We start from the raw sequence: 13,899 nt of genomic DNA, 5'->3' as shown, positions 1-13,899 counted from the left end.
ACTCAGTGTAGCTGACTTTTAGTATGCACGCAGGTAATTATGTTTAACAAGCTGGCATGAGGATGACACATGACGTGGATTGAACGGCTGGCATCTGAAGATGAAAGAAATGATGTTTTAAATATGATGTTTTATGTTATGTTTAAAGAAAAGTCTGAATGTTTGTAACGAATGATTAAGTTAACATTTCCGCGAAATGTTTTAATTAACTTTGACTTGTAGAACTGCGTTTATGAGTAAATCCAACGCTAAAGTAGGGCTACCGGAAACGGGGCCTTACAGAGGGACGGTAGGTGTGAATTTAATTGGAATATTATCATCGTTTATATAAAATTAGGGATTAGGGTTTATAGTTGGTTCTAGAAAGATCAAATTAGATACTTGTAGATCACGATATTATAATTAAGTTTGGCTATTGGGCCGATTTTTAACATATAAACGAGTTGGGATTATCAATTCCGATTATAATCCTTGGATTAGGGCTCACAGATTCGATTGTGATCATGGTTATGGGTTCAGTTTGAGAAATCGGGTCTAGTTAGAGATAAGAACCGGTTAAATAGATTCTTTAATAATAATATACCTAATTTTCACTTTCAGTCCCTGATGATTAAGGATGGTACAAAGAAGGATAAAAGTTTGTGTTTTGGGTTAAATATGCCAAAACAAGAAAAGTATAATGAATATATTTTATATAATTTAAACAATAATATATTAATAATTAATCTCCCCGATAAACGCAACATTTTTTTATAATATAGTTTGAACATCGAACTGAGTCGGGTATAAAAATATATATATATTCGAAAACCAGAGTTGTTACACTTCATGATAGTTGATGAGGTTCTTGAGGGGCATCCATACTTTCTTGTTGTTAGTACATACCTTGTGTACAAACAAACCACGAGAATTTCTATAATTCTCTTTCTATATCTGTTTTATTTAATCTTTGCGAGTTATTTCATGTAGCATTGACTTGGAGTTGGATTTCGTCCTCCTGGACCTTTCCCCAGTTTCCTATCTAGTATACTCTCACTTTCAGATGTACTGAAAGAATTACTCTGAGAGTTCGTGTGATCTATTCTTGACATAATTCTTTTAATAATTTCAAGAAAATTTAAATATATCTTTTATTTATGTTGTTACAAGATTGCACTTCATTTATTATAATTGCATTGTTTACAACTACTAAGATTCTTATTAATTTCATCGAACAATCAATTTCTTGATCTTGTTGTCCTTCTTGGTGTTTTCTCCTTTCTCCTTTTTTTTTCGCTTTTCCTAAGTATCTATTTCTTTCTTGAGCATTGCTTTAGCTAGTTTAGTAACATTGATTTCGTAATGAGTTGAATCATCTTCAATGTCATATATTTCCATGTTCTGACGTTCACCATTAGTTTGAGCAAAGTAAGGATCTTGTATCGTTGAATAGTTAAAATATTCCTGTCCCTGAGGATTATTTTTTTTGTCTGGATAAGCCATTGTTGAGACATATTTAATTAAGTTTGAAAAAGTCCAATTTTGTCTCGTAGCGAACACTGCGCAAAATGACCTCCGGTGATGACTTAGAAACGAATAAAATCCTAAACGTGTCTAAATGGCCTCGAAAAATTAAAATTTATATTATAATATTAGAGATAGTATATAAACTAAATTTTAGAAGATTCAAATCGCGAAAACTAGAAAAATAAGTGTTCAAAAGCCAGTGTAGGACACCGTATGAACTCGGAACCAACCACCACCAAAATTAAGTTTCTTTAGCTCGTTTTGTCAGGAATTCAATATTGGATCAAACATGCTAAAAATCATTTGAAACGGAGTTCGATTGATTAGCTAAAATTTATAACACGTAAACTAGGAAGTTTAAGACTTTGATTAATTTGCCCACAAGATCCCAACCCAAACCCATGTTCCCGCCCATTGTTTCTCTCAAAACCATTGGCCACCAACCATAGTTTACTTGCAAAACTATGTCCTAATAAACCTATAAATATGGTACGCTATCCTAGTATACAACCCACTAATCTACTCTCCCTCTCCCTCTCCATATACTCACGGCACCACCACCACCACTCCCTTACACCACCATCGATCCAAATGAAAATCATACTTGATCAAGAACACACACTATAATGGAAGATTAAGTATTATAGGAAGCAAGAATCAAGCTAGGAAACACCCACACACAAGATCTTTCTTTCATTATCATACTAGTTTCTTCAAAATCCAAGGTAAGATATATAGTTTATTTTTGGTTAATCAAGTTTGATTAAGTAATGTTTCACACAAATGGGTTAGAATCAACCTTAGAAACAAAAATTAGTGAATGCTTGTGTGTGTGTGTGTGATTCATCCGTGAGTGTGTGTGTGTGTGTGTGTGTATGTGTGAGGGGTGTTGAACACCCACATACATGCATACACTCATGGTAATAAGCTTGCTTGTATTGTTGAAATTGATTATGACACTTGGATTTGATAATAATCTTACTTGATTGAAAGACCTAGGAAGAACATGGATTATTTCGATAAGTGGGTTTGAATTTTAAAGTGGATTTTTTGTTTAACTAATGATCAAATAGTTGTTTAATGTAGTCATAACATATTAATCTCCTAGAATTAAAGTGAAATTAGATAAAGATTGATAAAAGATTGTTCATAGATTGAAATTTGCAATTTGGGGATTTATTTGAATACTTGGATAAATTGATGATTGTTAAATGATTAATGAAACTTTAAGATAATATTCATGATAGGTTACATGCTAGAAATCTTATGACTTGCTTGTTCCAAAACAAATATCCAAAGTTAGATTATGATGAATTGTTGATTACTAATAAAGGAAACTTTTTGAATTGGTGCATATTGTTTAATAATTTGATTTGATTATTGAACACATTGATATATTAATGATTAAGGGCTTATAATTAGAATTGTATTAGTAAACATTATCATGAAAATTTTTGAGTTGAATGAAAGTTGTAAATATAACCAAGTTGCTAATTATGGAAACTTTGTTGTTTGAAGTGTTAAAAATACTATTGTTTAGATGATGATGTTAGGATAAAATAGGAACATGTTCTAAATTGTTATGATCTGGAAAATTTGATGCATAAACATCATATTAACATTATAGAAATAACATGCTCATGTGTTGATAGAAATTTGAAGTTAAGGCTTGAGCATGTTTAGTTGAGAAATTGGTTTAGTGTGCATATTTGGTGTTATATGATCAGACATGAATGTGATGGTGAATTACTTGTTATTACGTGTGTATTTTCTGTATAAAATGATTTAGCTTTGATATTATGACTTAAATAGCTTGTCGGTAACATTAATGGTCAAAAAGTTCGAATTTTAACGTGAACCGACATGAGTTTTCGGAACTCTTTTAAAACAGCTCCTAAAGTCATAAAATTCTTATATTTAACATAAGTTAAAGTATAAGAAAATGTCAAGATAGCAAAGCTTGACCCTACACGGTTCGTGTCGCGAAAACCGACACGAAAACGTTAAAAATAATTTTTTTTTTAAAAAATGGAAACAAATATAGAAACCATATCATTTTTGTTGAAAACCTAATAAAACTTGATTAAAACCATTTAAAAAGTATTTTTAACAATTTAAAACTCAAATCTTCACGAAAAGTTAACCGGTTCACCGTTAAAACGCGAAACCGGCAAAACCGACAAAACGACACCATAATCACAATAAGAATAAAACTTATAATTTTATAATATTCCAGCAACTAAAACATATTTATATAAATTTATATATATTACTAAAGATTATAATAGTTTGTTAGTATGGTACAATGTATGACATTTGTTAATACTTTGTGTTTACTTGTATACATATATATTTGCTAGTTGCTAATAAGATAAGTATACATATAAGTTAGGATCTTGCGTGCTTGTGTGTAACGAAAATTTGACTTAAACAAACTAAAAGTCGCCAACGGATCATTCGAACTTGAACTAATAAAAACATGAAAATAAGGGTTAAAAGAAAACTAAAACATTTGTATGAAATATTTTAAATTGAGCAAACAACTTAAAATATATATGTATATATATACATATATATATATACATATATATATATACATATATATATATATATATTAGTAGATGCCCGCGCGATGCGGAGGGATCCAAAAACGGCTTGCAATACGACAATGTTTCAGATCTAGTATAATGGACCTTTCAAGTTGAGGCGGTAGGTTGCGCTGACTCGGGTTTGCCCATTGCGTCATCAATTAAAAAAACACAAATTTTATAAACATCATTTAACATCTTAAAGGAATGGTACAATTTCAAGTTTAATTAGCAAATATGCATAAAATATGAACAACGCTCAAAGGCATAACCTAAAAACGCCCAAAAAAAGCTAACCAAAACCTAAAACGCTTAGCCAAAACCTAAAACGCTCAAAACGGTTTTCGTGAAAAAAAAAGTAAATTATTGATCGATTAACGATCCAAAGCTGTTTTTTTTTTGTGAACCAATGATTAATAGGATATGTATTGACGATTCCGAGATATTGGGATGTGATTTTATGGATCGATTTTGTGCAAAAGGGGGATTCGCGTACCTATGGTACAATAAGCTATTATTGTATTGTATCTTTTCCCATTAAAATTAAATATCATTAATATAGAATAGTTGTTAACTTCATGCTTATATCAAGGTCCTCATATTTTTTTTTCTTTTTTGCATTAAAGAGATTCATATTTATTTAACGATTTTCAACTGAACAACTGGATTAATTAAAATAATTATAATCCCTTTAAAATACAGTAATTTTCTTTTAATTGATATAGTAGTGTGATTTGACTAAATACAGACAAAAGTTAGATGAGATGTTTTATAAATCTCCATGCTTTTGATTGTCGAAATTACTCAACGAAAGAAAAAAAAAAGAAATACTTGACATTAAACCAAATAAAGCCCGAGCATAATACCATGTTGGCCTCAATGATCTAACAATTCATCAAAAAGAAAAAAACGTTTTGCAAACGCGATACTTGATTTTTGGGTTTGCAAATATAAACTCTTCAGATTTCAAAACAGATGTTGCTAAATAAGTACAACACTTGCAAACAATATGCCCATAGCTCAATGCATATGAATGAAATGCGGTGTTCTGGTGACAAGAAATTGAAATACAATAGAAATAAAGATGCATTCAGTTTACAAGATTAATTAAGTTCAGATCATTATCATACCAAACAACTCGGCAAGTGAGATTGTACTCCAAGCTTGCATAACCTGGAAGCACTAATCTCAACACACATGATCTGAACCTGCAACTTGGACTTATTGTTTATCTCATTAATATATATTTCTATTGAATAAAAGTTTATTATAAAGGTAAAGTAAACATGTGTTTTTTAAAGTATAAAGTCAAGTTTTTTAAGGGTAAACTCAAACCAGTGTTTTTTTAATGTAATATCTAAAACATCCCATTCTAACAAGCACATGTTTAAAGCAGTCTGATCTCACTTACGGCTAAATAAGTAAATTACCAACGTAAACACAAATCAATCTTAAGAGAAATTTATGTCTATAACCTATTAAAAACGTTAATGGCTAAAATTTTATAATACAGACTTGGTTGTGTGGCTTACGAAAACTTCTAAAAGTTATCATCAAGCTCATAAATAGTACAATGTTCCCTACATCTATGCAAATGTAAACATCTATATCAATCACCAAGAAATGAACTAAATTCTGAAAAAAGAAAAATACAAATAGTATCAATTAGTAGAAGCTACAAGTAACAAAAGAAAAACATATACCATTAACTTTTAAGCTCTTTAATTGTTCATCAATTTATTTGCTTCGGCTTCCGCCTTGATGGCTCGGTCATCTTTACTGCAAAAAAAAAAGAACTAAATTCTGAAAAAATAAAAATAAAAATAGTATCAATTAGTAAAAGCTATGAGTAACAAAAAGAAAAACACATACCATAATCTTTCAAGCTCTTCAATTCTTCTGAAATTTGTTTGCCCCGGCTTCTGCCTTGACGGCTCGGTCAGCTTTACCAGCAGCATACATTAACCTAAAGAATTCCACCTCTTCATCCCACATCACACAAATAGCACACACAATAACAGTAAGTAAGCCAAATGCATAACTGTCGTTGTGGCACATGTAACCATTAAAACAGGACATTTGAGATAACACAACATGTCAAAATAAACACAAGTATAGAACATAAAATCAGAATTTTGACATTCGATTGAACATTATTTATAAAATACATGTATATCAGTATAGCAAACTTTTCAGTAACTGGAAGTAACAACGAACGTGCAAAATTAGTCAAAGGTAACAACAAGAAAAAAATTATGCAGGTAAGCAAGAGGAGCATTATTCGTCCTTTCTTATTGAAGAGGTAGGTCCCAGCAGAGCCCAGTTGGACCCGCAAGACTCACCTTAAACAGGGACGTCTGCGCAGTTGGACCCGCAAGCTTGGAGTATAAAGTCAAATATGATGATGGCATTGGCATGTAAGCAGGAGGAGCATCACCAGTCCTCATTTAAAAAGTAACGCATCCACATAATGTGAACATCCAATCAGAAACAAGGTTGTGCTTTTCTGGTTCATATGACTTGCCCTTGAAGAACTATCAGACCCAAATGGAGGTCCATCTTGCTTACTTACTGAAGTATTTAAAACATAAACTTTATATACAAGCATATTATTAAATTAAACATTCCATTATAAAAACTAAAATATCAAATAAAACTGTACATGTACTTAAGAATAGCTTGAAAAAAGTACAATGTTTGAAAAGCGAGCCAGCTTGAGAAAGTCACTCAAAATCGGCCCTTCACAAACCGAGCCGGCTTGAAAAAACTCGCTGAAAATCAGCCCGTTCACATATCGAGCCAGTTCATTTGGCTCATTTACAAAACCAATTTTCTAGAAAACACTAATCAACTTCATCACAAATAAAAAAATTAAATAAAGAAAGAACTTCTCTTTCTCAACAGTTTTGTTAATTAAATTAAATATAATAGAATATAGAAACATAAATCGGAACCAAGAGCAGCTATTTTCTCGTTTACGAAACTATTTTAGCAACACTTTCATAAAACGTGTGAAGAAATTTGTATGAAGGTGTGATAAATAAATTACTATTTTTGGTAACAAAGTTTAATACTTTTTAACTTTAAATATTTATTGCTTTAATTTGCAAAAATAAATAAATAAATAAAAATAAAAAGAAAAAAAGGAAAATTTGACAGCAAATAAGGAGTCTAGAACACCCGGGAAAACAAAAGAACACGATGTGGGTCTGGTTTGGTTCTAATCTTCAAGGTCCTTCAAGAATCCACCATCATCATGTTATTATATAAACCTCTTCATGCTATCCCATGAAATCATCAAACAATCGATCAATATCTTTAAGCATACTTAACCCTTGAGCAATGGCATGTACATGCGGAATTCCATCTACTCCTCTCATCTCTAAACCTTCACCCAAGCCACCTTGCTTGGCCTTCTTCCCGGGTTCACAAACCCGTAATAGTAAGAGACGCTCCACCATCAGAGCTCAGGCTGGAAACGATAGCTCCATAGATGTTCACGTCAGTAACACCCAAAACAAAGATGGCGCTACTGCTCAACGTTCCCGACCGTCTTCAACCATATCACCCTTCGGTAAGTATATAATATTGTCATATCTATATCTATACTTTCTAATAAAAGGCTACAAGTTTTGTCACTTGTCATTCCTATATTAAATCTCACATTTTTTAACAAATTTATAATAGTAAAATAATAATTATCATATTCTTAAAATTTATACTTCAAAATTTGTTAATTTAATATTTACTTTCTTTTTTTTCAAACATAAACATTTGATATTTATTATTATCTTTTACCTTAAAATTTTTTTCAAAGACTATTGTACAACGACTGTATTAATAGTGTTTAACGGGTTTATTTTTTCTTGTATACTGATTATTTATTTAATATTATATTTTCAAGAACTACTCGTGTAATACACGGGCCTTAAACTAGTTTGAAATATATATATATAGGTAATAATTAGTTGCCATTTTTAATTAATGGCTTCTTATACATTGTAATTATATATAGGTTTGTTGGATCCGCTATCTCCGATGAGAACAATGCGACAATGCTGGATACAATCGACAAGATGTTTGACGACTCGATGACATTCCCAATGAGGAGCCAGACTGCAGGATGGAACACTCGGTCTCCATGGGACATACAAGACGACGAGAACGAAATCAAGATGAGATTCGATGTTCCCGGGCTCTCAAAGGAAGACCTAAAGGTGTTTGTGGAGGATAACATGCTTGGATCAAGGGTGAACATAAGCAGGAGGAGCATGAAGGAGGAGGAGATAATGCTGCTGCAGGTAATTCATGGGCTACAAAGAATTACAGCTCCTATCATACTCGAATTAATCTGCCGGATAACTGTGAGAAAGATAAGATCAAAGCTGATTTGAAGAATGGTGTTCTTTTGATATCCATTCCAAAGGTGAAAGTTGAGAGAAAGGTGATTGATGTGGATATCCAGTGATGTATGTGTTATGTATATCTGCTTGTAACTTCCTTTTTTAAATAATGTGATGTGAGTTGTAAATTTCTTTCTTTCAATGTTTGTTTTAAAATACCAAGTTTAAACCGGAATGTGTTATACGGGTGAGAGTGGTATTAAAAACACAATGATGTTATTATATTACTAGGTTATTGACCTGTGGGCGCCACGGGTAGAAACCAGTACCAACACCATCAGGCTTTTCTATACTATCAGAACTGAGATGTTCAACTTCTTCTCCAGGAAACAAAGACAAAAATCTGTCATTAATGTCTTGGCCAACCTCATTTAAAGGTGCAAGTATAATCCTTTCTTAAAAGATGAAATATCATTAAAATTTTCCAATAATAATCGGATGAATCACTAATCAAAAGATCATCTGGTATATCTATAATGGCATTAGAGTCATTGTCACCGCCAAGTTTTCCTTCACCAAGCTCCAACAACCATTCGGCAAAATCTACTGGTCTCTTCCAAATCTGATGCCTGACATCCGATCATTAACCTCATGTTTTTTGTTAACCTAAGAACCTTGCATTTGGACCAAATGTGGGATGAACTAAGTGAAGCATTAACAATGTCACTACGTGATCCGTTTTGTACTACTAGTAGGATTTGTCTAAAATCACCTTCAAAAACAATAACTTTCCCAATAAATGGATGTTCATAAGTGTTACGGTTACCACTTTTTAAAACATATTTTAAAGTTCTATCCAAGGCTTCAAAAGCATGTTTATGTATCATAGGAGCCTCGTCCCAAATAATCAGATTCGTTTTACTCATTATGTTGCAAATATCTGGATTCCTTGTTATTGAACAGGTAGAATCCTTAGTTAGATTTATAGGAATTAAAATATTTTAGCTTTAGATCTTATGGAAACCGATAATGTCTTCCAAATAAAAAGTTTTCCCCGTCCCTCCATAACCGTACACAAAGAAAATACCCCCTTCTTTGGATCATTTTTTTCATCATTTCATTATACACATCTCGTTGCTCAACCGTTAATGAAATAAAAAGTCGTTGAAACTCATCAGTCATGACTTGTGTATCATAAGCTAGCTCCTCGTTCATAAAATGATTTGTTGATGCAACGATAGAATCCTCATAAGGGAAAAGAATTGTAGGAAAATAACGCAGAGTATAATTATTTCGTAGTAGGAAGTTTTGAATTTCAAGTAAGGCGAGGTTCTTTAGTTGTGCCTCTAAAAGCACCAAATCTATAACGAATCACAACAGAATAAAACTGAGTTTTTAACTAAACATATTTGGTAATGTCTTAAAGTATTTAAAAAGATAAGAAGTTCTAATTATTTGATACCTGGATTTTTTTGCTCATTTTGTTGTTTATAAAGAATGTCATCAATTAAATACGGCCAAGTCTTTTCCCATACATCATCCGGTCTAGATAAACTATATGTGATTAAGATTGTAGCAAATAAACTTCGTAAATAATAACCACTTGCAGTATGACTTGCTTCACCAATAGCTTCTATATACTCGTTGTCATCGTCTAAAATGTCTCTTTTATAACAAGCATCTCTATAAGTAGCACACACTTCACCATCAACAGTACGAATATCTTCAAAGCACGTAGGGTCTCTAACCTTGTTTAACAAAATTCTTAGATAGTATGCTTCATTGAAAGTTGGAGGAACATGATGAACACGACCAATAGAGAAACCTCGTTTATGTAGGTCCCAATGTCGTTCATCTTGTTTCCAAACAAATTTTTTTGGAAACTCAATGTAAGTTAGCGTTCGAGCAAGACCATATTTCTCATTACACTCCATCTAAGCAGTGAATCTTAAAGAACCAACAGTCGGCTTGTTTAAAACATCTTCCACATCATCATCATCTACGAACACAATTGTTTGTTGTCCAGGTAAATGAAACGAAATCCGGGTAACAGAAGGAACTCTATAACGGACGTCAAAAGAAAAAATTCTTCATGCAGCCTCACATGCAGATAGATATCTGCAATTATAAAACGCCTTAGCTTCGTCTACCACTTCATCTTGATTGTCAGTCTTTTCTTGTACAAGTGCTATAGTAGCACGATCCGAGCATTTATTAATGTACTTAAACAAATACTTTATCGAACCCTCTTGATTACACCATTCAACATTGATATGGGCCTGATATTTTTTTAACAATTTATTGTTATATGGAACAACATGTCTGTTGTCTAAATTGACCGCAGACTTCACAACAACATTACCCAAATCTCTTCTTCGATAAACAAGAAACCCATTATAATCAATTGACGTCTCATTTTGAAATCTTTTGGGAATTTTTTAGAACATGAGTTATCGACCATGCAAGAGCATTTAAGGTTAGCAACACCACAAGGACCATGCATCATGTGGTCGCTTACAAGCGAATAAAACTCCAGATCTTCATTCTTATCTGGAATTTTGGCTGAGATAAATTTTTCTATATTCTCCGGATTATAAATTTTGTGATTGGAATGCAAAAACAGGCATATATGTGCATGGGGCAATCCGCGTTTCTTAAATTCAATTGTGTACACAACTGCACATGACAAGTAGTAGTAGATTATATAAGTTATTGAATACCAATATAATATATGTTAACGATATATGGTATACTAACATAATTTTGACAAGGTAATGAATATTAACATTTTAAAAATTATGATAACGAACTAAAACCACACAATTACCTGCTTGAAGCTTTCCAAACATAGCTCTATCCTTCAGGTCTTTCATTAACGAATCAAGCTTCATCTTGAACAACCTACACAATATATCTGGCCTGTCTTCGGACTTGCAATATCTGTTTTGTAAAAATCGTTTGATTTTGGGGCCAGTTTTAGTGTAGACCCGTGTTACACACAGGTGGAAAAACATGTCAACAAACATAATAAATTTAAACAACAAATTAAGCAACACAAAGTTTCTTCAACTTTCAGACCAAAACGTCCATTTACAATGTCTAGATATTAAAAGTTTAAAGTTACAATAAGTTAGTGTGCACCAAACCACCCAAAAAAAATCAACAAAACACCTAAACATGTTCTTTCATATTAAACCACCATCAACTTCTTTAAATATTTTAACAAAAGAAACTCATTTTGCTTCACCACCTAAAACTTTAAAAACCCAATATCATCCAAATGAAATATACCATTAATATGATAACATGTTTAACAATGAAATCTCGTGTTACACACGGATGAAAGTTATAATAAAAATAAAAAAAATATTACATGTAATATGTAAATTGAGTTATATTATATAATTAGTTTTATTTATGACTTTTATAATAAGTTTTTGATATATTTATATACTATTAATTATAAATTATAATTTGCAAACCAAACCTTGGTGTTTGATTTATTTTAAAACAAAACATTCATACCGATATTATTATACATTTTATGTGTATAAAAATGATTTTTAGAAAAAAATGTTGTCACATATTAAAAAATGTCTTTCTATAACGTTGGAAGAATTGGAGACGAAGACTCAAACAATAATAAACAATTTCAATATCTTTCAATGGCTAGTAACATGCGTATCATACGCGTGAAAATTGTATATAAATATATATATAGCGACATTGATGATGATGATGATGATGATGATGATGATGATGATGATGATGATGATAATAATAATAATAATAATAAATTGATAGTGTAATATTTATAAGAACAAATAATTTTACATTCATTAGAAGGTAGTACAATGTTGTTTTTAGTAAAACAAAATAACACACAAAGTAAATTGCCAACTTAAAACATCTTTATAACTTAAACCATGAGGCCAAAAAATATATGAATATAAACTACATCATGATATATGAAGTCATAAAGTCTTGTTTATTAAACAATCATCGAAATAGAAAGAAATGTGTTGTAATTTCTATACTTGCAAAGAAGAAAACTAAAATCATCACAAAATCAAATTCGGTGTATTGTTAATAAGAGAAATAAAGGTATAAATACAATTCACAAGCTTATAAACAAATCATAAATCTTTATATACATCTTTGGAATGAAAGAATGAATTTTATGATAAGAATTATATAGAGATAGTCATCATATTATCATACGCTTTAATAGAAGTTGTTTGACAAAATTATTACACGGTTTTTATTAATAGATGATTTAGATAAAATTTGTAAGGATGTGATAGAATTAATTATGATGTCAGTTTTTGTCTATATATGAATATTAAATTTGAATATTAACGTGTGTCAGTTTTGGTTTAATTTGAATATTCATATTTTGTCAAATTTGGTTACGAAATGATTTATATATCAAAAATGAATGTCTTTTAGTTAAAAAAAAAATAGTATAACTTAAAAATAACTTGTGATGACACGAATTCATACCGAACAAATTTGATATTCTTTTAAAATTAAAACAACCTGTTTCAAAATAATTACAAAATATAAAAAATATGCTTAATTAATCAACTTCAAAAATTTATGGAAAGGTTTTTGATTTTTGAAGCATTATAATCGGGGGTTTATTTTAGACATTATTTTTTACATTTAGGCATAATAAAAATGGTCAAATATAAAAGAATGGAAAGTTTGTTCAGATTGAAGACTATGGAAAACTTTAAAAGCTTGTATTTAATTTATAAAATTTCGTATTTAATCGGGTTTAAATATGTTATGACTATTAACCATAAATTAAGCAGTTATAGTGACTATTTAAAATATGAAATTTAAATATAACTTCGAAATGATTTATCTCAAATTACGTATTTAAGCAACACTTACTATATTTTCAGTAACATTAAAATTAAAAGTAAGTTATAATAATGATTCTAATTTGAATTTCGAATAGAAATTGAAATTGTTAATTTGAGGGTTTATTTTTAGACATTAATTTTAACATTTATGCGTAATTAAAAATGGTCAAATATAAACAAATGGAAAGTTTGTTGACATTGAAGAATATGGAAAGCTTTAAAAGTTTGTTAGTAATTAGTAAAATTCCGTATCTAATTGGAAATAAATATGTTATGAATATTAATTATTTATTAGTTAAGAATAAATTAAGCAACAAAGATAATACTTATATTTTGTTCAAGCTATGTATTTAAAATCATTAATGCTGGAATTCGGTTATAATGTTGGAACATATTTTAGGCATAAAAAATGTTTTAATTTTATACGTATTTATTCTTGATTAATTATGTCATGAATATTAAGCAAAATTTAAGAAACAAAGACTTGTATTTTAAGAAAGATTTTAAAGAAAAGTCAAATGACAATCTTTATTTGAAATTTAAATATCAATTGAAGTCATTAATTTGTATTTTAAAATGTAATTCTGTAAT

General features: G+C 30.5%; 1 pseudogene; it reads left to right on the top strand.

Annotated features, from left to right (window-relative positions):
* Positions 1-7,436: 7,436 nt before the first annotated feature.
* Positions 7,437-8,562, top strand: LOC143541337 (small heat shock protein, chloroplastic-like; annotated as a pseudogene).
* Positions 8,563-13,899: the final 5,337 nt, after the last annotated feature.

This window comes from Bidens hawaiensis, unplaced genomic scaffold, assembly GCF_021521415.1.
Source record: "Bidens hawaiensis isolate Kalapana, Puna unplaced genomic scaffold, B.hawaiensis_p1.1 tig00012553_1, whole genome shotgun sequence".
Classification (NCBI taxonomy): domain Eukaryota; kingdom Viridiplantae; phylum Streptophyta; class Magnoliopsida; order Asterales; family Asteraceae; genus Bidens; species Bidens hawaiensis.
The sequence above is the reverse complement of the archived record's forward strand: the minus strand, read 5'-3'. Positions and strand labels throughout refer to the sequence as shown.